The sequence below is a fragment of the Trichechus manatus genome, unplaced genomic scaffold (genome assembly GCF_000243295.1).
Source record: "Trichechus manatus latirostris isolate Lorelei unplaced genomic scaffold, TriManLat1.0 scaffold00029, whole genome shotgun sequence".
NCBI classification, from domain to species: Eukaryota; Metazoa; Chordata; class Mammalia; order Sirenia; family Trichechidae; genus Trichechus; species Trichechus manatus.
Genome location: NW_004443965.1, coordinates 7,864,296 through 7,874,577, shown reverse-complemented (window position 1 = coordinate 7,874,577; position 10,282 = coordinate 7,864,296). Strand labels below are relative to the sequence as shown.

Genomic DNA, 10,282 nt, shown 5'->3' with positions numbered 1-10,282 from the left:
AATTCGTCGAACTTCTCAGCCTGCGAGCAAGAGTCTGGTTCCCCGACCTGCTGACCTTGGGTTCGCCAGCCCCTGCAGCTACGTGAATCAGGAGAGACCTTGCAGTCTTGTCTGCTGATCTTGGAATTCATTGACCTTCACAGCCTGTGAGTGGGAGCCCCTCTCCGACCTGCCAACCTTGATTTCACCAGCTTCTGTGGCTACGTGAACTGAGAGAGGCCTCTACCCTGATCTGTGGACTTGGGACATTTTAGCCTCTACAATTGGGTGAGCTGTTTCCTTGATATAAATCTCTCTATATATATTTATACGCTTTACTGGTTTTGCTTCTCTAGAGAACTCAGCCTAAGACAGCTCTTATTTCTCTAGGATATACTCCTAGGAGAGGGATTGCTGAATCATATGGTATTTCTATTTCTAGCTTTCTAAGGAAGCACCATATCATTTACCAAACTGGTTGTATCATTTTGCATTTGCACTAGCAGTGCATAAGAGTTCTGATCTCCCTGCAGTCTCTCCAACATTTATTTCCAGTTTTTTTTTATTCATGCCTGTAATGCCTGGGTGAGGTGCTATTTCATTGTGGTTACGATTTGTATTTCTCTAATGGCTAGTGATCCCGAGCATTTCCTCATGTTTCTGTTAGCCACTTGAGTTCTTCTTTGGCAAAGTGTCTACTTATTTCCTTTGCCTCCTTTTTTGATTGGATTATTTGTCTTTTTGTTGTAGAGGTGTTGGATTTTCCTGTAGATTTTAGAGATTAGACGTTTGTCAGATCTGTTATAACCAAAAAGTTTTCCCAATCAGTAGGTTATCCATTTACTCTTTTGGAGAAGTCTTTTGATGAGCATAAGTGTTTAATTTTTAGAAGGTTCCAGTTATCTAGATTATCTTTGGGGGGTTGTGTGTTGTTAGTTATGGTATGAATCCTGTTAACGCCATGTATTAGGGCCTCTAGCATTGACCCTATTTTCTCTTCCATGAATTTTATAGTTTTTGGCTTTCTATTTAGGTCTTTGATCCATTTTGGATTAGTTTTTGTGTATGGTGTGAGGTATGGGTCCTGTTTCATTTTTTTGGAGATGGACATCCAGTTTTGCCAGCACCATTTGTTAAAAAAATGTCTTTTCCCCTTTTGATGGACTTAGGGCCCTTGTTGAAGATCAGGTGACTGTAGGTGGATGGATTTACATCTGGGTTCTCAATTCTGTTTCATTGGTCAGTGTATCTGTCGTTGTACCAGTACCAGGCTGTTTTGACTACTGTAACTGTATAGTAGATTCTGAGGTCAGATAGTGCAAGTCCTCCTGCTTTATTCTTCTTCAGTACTGCCTTACTTATCTGGGCTTCTTCCCTTTCTGTATAAAGTTAATGATTAGTTTTTCCATCTCATTAAAGAATGTTGTTAGTATTTAGATCGGGATTGCATTATATTTGTAATTTGCTTTGGGCAGAATTGTCATTTTCACAATGTTGAGTCTACCTATCCATAAGCATGGTATGTTTTTCTACTTATATAAATCTCTTTTGGTTTCTTGCAGTAGTATTTTGTAATTGTATTTGTACAGGTCTTTTATATCCCTGGTTAGATTTATTCCTAAGTGTTTTTTTTTTTTTTAGGGGTGGTTATAAATTGTATTGTGTTCCTGAATTCATTTTCATTGTTCTCTTTATTGGCATATAGGAATCCAACTGATTTTGGTGTGTTTATCTTGTATCCTGCTACTCTGCTGAATCTTTCTATTAGTTTAGGTAGTTTTCTCATGGAATCTTTAGGGTTTTCTCTGTGTAGTATCATATCATCCTCAAATACGGACAGTTTTACTTCTTCCTTACCAATTTGGATGCCCTTTATTTCTTTTTCTTGCCTTATTGCTCTAGCTAAGACTTCCAGCACAATGTAAAATAGGAGTGGTGGTAAACGACATCCTTCTCTTGTTCCTGTTCTCAAGGGGAATGTTTTCAGCCTGTCGGCATTAAGAATGATATTGGCCGTCGGTTTTCCATAGATGCCCTTTATTATGTTGAAGAATTTCCCTTCTATACCTATTTTATTGAGAGTTTGTATCAGGAATGGGTGTTGGACTTTGTCAAACACCTTTTTTGCATTGATTGAGATTATCATGTGATTCTTTTCATTCCTTTTATTTATGTGGTAGATTACGTTGTTTGATTTTATAATGATGTTGAACCATCCTTGCATACCTGGTATGAATCCTACTTGTTCGTGGTGTATTATTATTTTTTTGATATGATGCTGGATTCTGTTGGCTGGAATTTTGTTCAGAATTTTTGCATCTATACTGTATTAGCCATCTAGTGCTGCTATAACAGAAATACCACAAGTGCATGGCTTTAACAAAGAGAAGTTTAGTTCCTCACAGTAAAGTAGGCTAAAAGTCAAAATTCAAGGCGTCAGCTCCAGGGAAAGGCTTTCTCTCTCTGTCAGCCTTTTCATCAGTCTTCCTCCAGACTAGTAGCTTCTCTGCGCAGGGACCCCGGGTCTAAAGGACACTATCTGCTCCTGGCAGTATGAGGTCCCCATGCCTCTCCGCTCGCATCTCTCTTTTATATCTTAAGAGATTGCCTCCAGACACAATCCAGTCTTAAAGATTGAGTCTTGCTTTACTAACATAACTGCTGCCCATCCTCTCTCATTAACATCATAGAGGCAGGATTTACAATATATGGGAAAATCACAAAATACAAGGAATCATGGCCCAGCCAAATTGATGCACACATATTTTAGGGGACATAATTAAATCCATGACATATTCTCATGAGGATACTGGTCAGTAATATTCTTTTTTTGTGGTGTCTGTGCCTGGTTATGGTATCAGGGTTATGCTGACTTCCTAGAATGAATTCGGAAATGTTGCTCACTTTTCTATATTCTGAAATAGTTTGAGTAGTACTGGTATAAGATCTTCTCTGAATGTTTGGTAGAATTCTCCAGTGAAGCTATCTGGGCCAGGGCTTTTTTTTTTTTGGTTGGGAGTCTTTTTTATTCCCTTTTCAATCTCTTCTCTTGTTATGGATCTGTTCAAGATTTTCAGCATCATCTTGTGTTAGTTTGGATAGGTAGTGTGTTTCTAGAAATTTGTCCATTTCCTCTAGGTTTTCAAATTTGTTGGAGTATAGTTTTTCATAATACTCTGTTATGGTCCTTTTTATTTCAGTCGGGTCTGTTGTAATGTACCCCGTTTCATTTCTTATTAGGGTTATTTGCGTCCTCTCTTGTTTTTCTTTTGTCAGTCTGGCCAGTGGTTTGTCGATTTGTTGATACTTTCAAAGAACCAACTTTTGGTTTTGTTGACTCTTTTTGTTGTTTCTCTGTTCTCTATTTCATTTATTTCTGCTCTGATCTTTATTATTTCCTTTCTTCTGGTGACTGTGGGCTTTTTTTGCTGTTCTCTTTCTGTTTGTTCAAGTTAAGTAGTTAATGTTTTGATTTTGTCCCTTTCTTCTTTTTTGATGTGTGCATCTATTGCTATAAATGTCCTCTGAGGACTGCCTTTGCTGTATTCCGAAGTTTTTGGTATGATATGTATTCATTCTCGTTTGATTCTAGGAATTTTTTGATTCCATCTCTGATTTCTTTCTGTTACCCGGTGGTTTTTCAGCAGGATGCTATTCAGTTTCCATGTAATTGATTTTTTTCCCCTTGGTATTCTTGTTGTTAATTCTACTTTGATGGTGTTGTAGTCAGAGAAGATACTTTGTATTATTTCAGTGTTTTGGATTTTGTTGAGAGTTCCTCTGTAGCCTAAAATGTGGTCTGTTCTGGAGAACATTCCATGTGGGTTGGAAAAAGAATGTGTACTTTGCAGCTGTGGGGAGAATTTTCTGTATATGTGTTTGAAGTCAAGTTGGCTGATTGCGCCCTTTAGCTCTTCTATATCTTTGTTGAGTTTCTCTCTAGGTGTTCTGTCCTTTACCGAGAGTGGTGTATTAAAGTTTCCTACTATTATTGTGGAACCGTCAGTTTCTCTTTTCAGTGCTGTTAGAGGTTGTTCTATGTATTTTGGAGCCCTGTTGTTGGGTGTGTAGATGTTTATTATGGTTATGTCTTCATGATGGATCGTCCTTTTAATCATTATATAGTGCCCTTCTTTGTCTTTTATGCTGAATTTTGTTTCAAAGTCTATTATATCTGAGATTAGTATTGCCACTTCTCCTTTTTGGTAGCTGTTTGCTTGATATATTTCTTTCCATCCTTTGATTTTTAGTAAGTTTATATCTTTGTTTGTAACGTGTGTCTCTTGTACACAGCATATTGATGGATCCTGTTTTTTATCCATTCTGTCACTCTCTGTCACTTTATGGGTGCATTTAGGCCATTTACATTCAGTGTAATTATTGATAGTTGTGAGTTTATTGCTGTCATTTTGTAGCTTTTTTTCTTTTTTTTTCTTTTTTTGTGGTGCTGACACTGTCCTGTGCTGAATTCCTTTTTGCCTGTGGATTTTTTTTTTTTCATTTCTTTCATTTTGTACATTTTGTTTTTAATTTTCTTTTTTATTTTGATGAGTATGTTTGTTAACTTTCTTTGTGGTTAGCTTGAAATTTACCCTTATCTTCCTAGGCTTTAACCAGTCTATTATTACTTGATATCGGCTTGCCTTCCTCTTTAGAAAATTCTATGCCTACTCCGATTATTCCCTCTTTTATTCTGACGCTGTTGTCATTTACAGATTAGCATGTCTGGTTCCCTGTAGTAATTCTTCTGGTTTTGGGTAGTCCTTGAGAGTTTATTTCCTAGGTTGGTATCTGGCTGGTATGATCTCGCATCCTAGATTCAGGCTGTGGTCTGATGTTGTTTGTTCTCAAAGCGAAGGACTCCCTTTAATAATTCTTGAAAGTTTGGTTTGGTTTTTACATAGTGCCTTAATTTCTATTTATCTGGAAATATCTTAATTCCACGATCATAGTTGTTTTTTTATTTTATTTATTGTAGTTTATATGAAGGTTTACAGAACAAATAGTTTCTCATTAAACAGTTAGTACACATATTGTTTTATGACATTGGTTAACAACCCACATGTCAACACTCTCCCTTCTTGACTTTGGAAGACCTTTTTTTTATTGGTGAAAATATGCATAGCCAAAGTTATACCATTTCAAAAGTTTCTACATGTACAATTTGCAGTGACATCGATTACATCCTTCCAGTTGTGCTGCTAGTCTCGCTATCCTTTTCCAAATTATTCCATCACCATCATCTTCAACTCACTGCCCCCTAGGCTTCCCATCAAACCTTTCGAGTTGCTGTTGTCAGTTTGATCTCACATAGATAATTCTTTTTTTTGTTCCTTAGATGGAGGTTTACAGAACAAATGGTTTCTCATTAAACAGTTAGTACACATATTGCCCTATGACAATGGTTACCAATCCGACGACATGTCAACACTGTCCCTTATCAACCTTGGGTTCCCTATCACCAGCTTCCTTGTCCCTTCCTGCCTTCTAGTCCTTGTCCCTGGACTGCTGTGCCCCTTTAATCTCATTTTGTTTTATGGGGGCCGTAGAATCCCTTGCTGAACGGTGAACCTCGGGAGTGAATTCACCACTGAGCTAAAAGGGTGTCCGGAGGCCATACTCTCGGGGTTTCTCCAGTCTGTCCGGCCAGTGAATCTGGTCTTTTTTTGTGAGTTAGAATTTTGTTCTACATCCTTCCCCAGCTCTGTCCAGGACCCTCTGTTGTGCTCCCTGCCGGAGCAGTCAGTGGTGGTAGCCGGGCACCATCGAGCTGTACGGGACTCAGTCTGGTGGAGGCCGTGGCAGCTGTGGTCCTTTAGTCCTTTGGACTGATCTTTTCCTTATATCCTGTTCTCTTCATTCTCCCTTGCTCCCGAAGGGGTGAGACCAGTGGCGTATCTTAGATGGCTGCTCACAGGCTTTTAAGACCCCAGACACTACTCACTAAGGTAGAATGTGGAACATTGTTTTTATAAACAGTGTTATGCCAATTGAGCTAGATGATCCCCGAGACCATGGTCCCCATAGCCCTCCGCCCAGCAGTTCAGTCCTCAGGGAGTTTGGATGTGTCTATGGAACTTCCATGACCTTTCCTTGTACAAGTTGTGCTGGCTTCCCCAGTATTGTGTACTGTCTTACCCTTCACCAAAGTTAGCACTTATCTATTGTCTTTTTAGTTCCCCCAATCCCTCGTAACCAACAAAGATTGTTTCTTTTTTTGTGTAAAGTTTTACATGAGTTTTTACAGTAGAGGTCTCGTACAATATTTCTCATTTTGTGATTGACTTATTTCACTCAGTATAATGTCCTCTGGTTTCATCCATGTTATGAGATGCTTCACAGATTCATCATTGTTCTTTATGGTTGCATAATACTCCATTGTATGTATGTATCATAGTTTGTTTATCCGTTCATCTGTTGATGAGCGTCTAGGTTGTTTCCGTCTTCTTCCCGTTGTGAACAATGCTGCAGTGAATATGGCTGTGCATATGTCTATTCATGTGATGGCTCTTATTTCTCTAGGATATATTCCTAGGATTGGTATTGCATTTTTGGGGTCCTTTTTTTTTTCTGGTGTTGATATTTTCTTTGTTCCTCTTACTCTGCTGTGCTGAGTTCCTTTTGTTTGTAGATGTTTTTTTCATTTCTTCTGTTTTTGTAGATTTTGTTTTTACTGATACTTTATGTTTTTCTTCTTTATTTTGATGAGTAGGTTTGTTAACTTTCTTTGTGATTACCTTGAAATTTATCCTTATCTTTCTAGATCTGAACTAGTCTATTACTACTTGGTATCGCCTTGCCTTCCTCTCCATTAGAAGGTTCTATGCCTACACTGTTTATTCCCTCTTTTATTGTTGTGATGCTGTTGTCATTTATAGATTAAATGGTTCCCTGTTGTAGTTCTTTTGGTTTTGCATAGTCCTTAAGAGTTCATTTCCTAGGTTGGTATCTGGGTAGTACACTCCTGTGTTCTGTATTTAGCCTGTGGTCTGAGGTTGTTTGTTCTCAGATCGAAGGACTCCCTTTAATAAGTCTTGTAAGTTTGGTTTGGTTTTTACATAGTCCCTTAATTTCTGTTTATCTGGAAATGACTTAATTTCATCATCATATTTGAATGAGAGTTTTGCAGGATATATTCTTCTTGGCTGGCAATTTTTTTCTTTCAAGGTTTTATGTATGTCATCCCATTGCCTTCTTGCCTGCATGGTTTCTGCCTAATAATTTGAGCTTAGTCGTATTGTTTCTCTTCTGTATGTGAGTTTTTGTTTTTTTTTGAGCTGCCCTCAGGATTTTTTGTCTTTGGTTTTAGTGAGTGTGATTATGATATGCCTTGGTGATTTTCTTTTGGGGTCTATCCTACATGGGGTTCGTTGAGCTTCTTGGATGGTCAGCTTTTCATCTTTCATGATATTGGGGAAGTTTTCTGTCAGCAATTCTTCAGTGATCCTCTCTACGTAGTCTGTTTTCTCCCCCTGTTCTGGAACTCCAATCACTCACAGATTTTTGCTTTTAATTGTATCCCAGATAATTCCCAGGGATTCTTCAATTTTCTTCCTTCTTTTTTCTGATTTTTCCTCAGAGTTTTATCCAACTGTGTGCCTTCAGTTTCGCTGATCCTATTTTCCATCATTTCAAACGTGCTCCTCAGCTCTTCTATGACTCTGTCCATTTATGAAATCTTGTTGTTTATCTTTTGGATTTCTAATTGTTGTTTTTATATGATCTCTAGCTGTGAATTTATTTTAGTATTTGTTCTCGTATTATTTTCTTGAATTCTTCCATTTTTTTGTCTATATTTTCCATGAATTTGTCTGCCTTTTCCATGAATTTGTCTATTTTTCCCCCATTTTTGCCTGCTTTTTGCTTCAACTCTTGGATAATTCTGAATATTAGAGATTTTAATTCCCTATCAGTTAGGTCTAGTCCCTTTTTTTCTACTGGAAAGTCATCTGGTGTTTTATTTTGGATGGCTACTGGAACCATCCTGTCCTGTTTTTGTATATGTGTTGATATTGTCTGCTGTCTTCAGGGCATTCAGTGGTTATTTTTCTCATTTATTGATTGTAGATTTGTTTGTTTCATCCTGCTTTTTTATTTGGTTTCATTACGTATGAGCAGGCGGGCTCTGCGTTCTTTCTTGTTTGCTCGTCTGTGGCCACGATACTTTTCACCTCCTTCTCCAGTAGGCAGGGTCAGTCACTCAGAGATGGTACAGCAGGTCAGGTCCAGCTGAGGGGGAGTTGCTAGGATGAGTTGTTTGTGGCATGTACCAGGGCTGACAGTGCAGACCGGGAATTAGTGCAGGCCAGGTTCCAGTAGGCTGTGCCTGTGCTGCTTGGTAGGGGATGTTCATTACACGGTGCCAGTAGGCAGGAAGGAGGTGGTCGATTGTGATATGTAGAGCTAAGATGGGTATGGGAAAGAGGAGAAAGAGGAGAGAGGAACAGGAGCCAAAAACAAACAAATGAACAAAAAAGAGTGCTAAGGGAGCTTGCTCTTGGAGTGGAGAGATGAGAGATTGAGAAATGAGGAAAAACAAAAATGTAAATAAAAAGAAAAAGGGTAAAAGAAAAAAATTAATAAATCAAGAAACTGGAAATGAAGAAAGACAAAAAGGAAATAAGAGAGACAAGAAAACAAAACAGAGAAACAAAAAAACCCACCAAAACAAAAAAAAAAAAAAAAAATCAAGGAAAACAAAATGCCCCCAGGGATGTCCTTGTGCGTCTGCGCAGAGTAAGGGAGTAGCTTCCAAGCCCTGTGGTACTGCATTGCTAGAAGGGGCTCCCAAGCCAAGAAAAGAAAAAGGAAACAAACAAATCAAAACAGAACAAATCAGAGCAAACAAACAAAAAAGCTGTGGGGGTCCCACCAAGTGGCGGCACAGGCTGGGAAGCTGTTTCAGAGTCAAGCAGTGGTTTGCAGCCTTTCAGGAAGAGGCAAAGATGGCACATGGAGCCAGGTATTTGAGAGAAAGATGTGGGAGGTGGTGAGAGGTAAGGAAGAAATCAAAAGAAGTGGAAAAAAGCAACACCAGCAGCCAACAAATGGCACTCAGAGAGCTGGCCAGTGCGGGCAGATGAAATCCAAGCAGCCGGTGCTTCCCGGGCAAGAGACTGGCTGAAGCAGAGAAGGCTAAATGGGGGTGAAGAAGGATGGGGGATGTGAAACCGTATATCGTTGGTTACCTGTTGTTCTGTCTCCTGCTGGAAGCTCTGTGAATCTGCTTTCTCGAACCCATATTCACCGATCTCCAGTAGGGTCCAAGATGCTGGATCCGTGCTGCGATAGCTGATAGGGGACCTCTACATGTATCTCTCTTCGCTCTCTGTTCTTGGTCAGTTTCTTATTCCATTTGGTGCTTGGCTGAGTTCCTTGTCTCTTCATTAGATGCTTAGGATTTCAGGATTGACGTGTGACTCTGTTTGATTTAGTTTTTCTGATCTTTGCTGCAGAGCGACAGCATGGTATTCTGACTATATCACCATGTTGCCCGGAAGTCTTCACTATCATATCAGAACGAGAGTTTTGAAGGATACATTATGCTTGGTTGGCAATTTTTTTTTTCAATGTCATCCCATTGCCTTCTTGCCTGCATGGTTTCTGCCAAATAATCAGAGCTTAGTCTTATTGTTTCTCCTCTGTATGTGACTTTTTGTTTTCCTCAAGCTGCTCTCAGGATTATTTCTTTGTCTTTAGCTTTAGCAAGCGTGATTATGATATGCCTTCATAATTTTCTTTTAGGGTCTGTCATATATGGGGTTCATTGAGCTTGGGTGGTCAGCTTTTCATCTTTCATGATATTAGGGAAGTTGTTTCTCAGCAATGCTTCAATAATCCTCTCTGTGTTTTGTGTTCTCCCCCTGTTCTGCAATTCCAATCACTCACAGATTTTTGCTTTTCATTGTATCCCACATCATTCTCAGAGTTTCTTCATTTTTCTTCGTTATTTTTTACGATTTTTCCTCAAAGTTGTATCCAAGTTTTTATCTTCAGTTTCGCTGATCCTGTCTTCCATCATTTCAAACCTGTTCCTCAGCCCTTCTATGACACTGTTCATCTCTGAAATCTGTTGTTTATCCCTTGGATTTCTAATAGTTGTTTTTCTATGATTTCTAGTTGTGAGTTTATTTTTGCATTTTCTTCCTGTATTATTTTCCTGAATTCTTCCATTTTTTTGTCGGTATTTTCCATGAATTTGTCTGCTTTATACTTCAACTCTTGGATAGCTCTGAATATTAGAGATTTGAATTCCCTATCAGGTATTTCTAGTGCCTTTTCTTCTGCTGGAAAGTCATCTGGT

The 10,282-nt window shown here is 38.8% G+C and overlaps 1 protein-coding gene across 2 annotated transcripts in view; it reads left to right on the top strand.

Annotated features, from left to right (window-relative positions):
- Positions 1-206: 206 nt before the first annotated feature.
- Positions 207-10,282, top strand: part of POLK (DNA polymerase kappa) — a 71,438-nt gene continuing 61,362 nt past the window's right edge. For both annotated transcript variants that reach the window (XM_023729509.1, XM_004374488.3), the window contains exon 1: positions 207-267. The gene's annotated coding sequence lies outside the window, so the exon portion shown is untranslated. The remainder of the gene's footprint in view (positions 268-10,282) is intronic.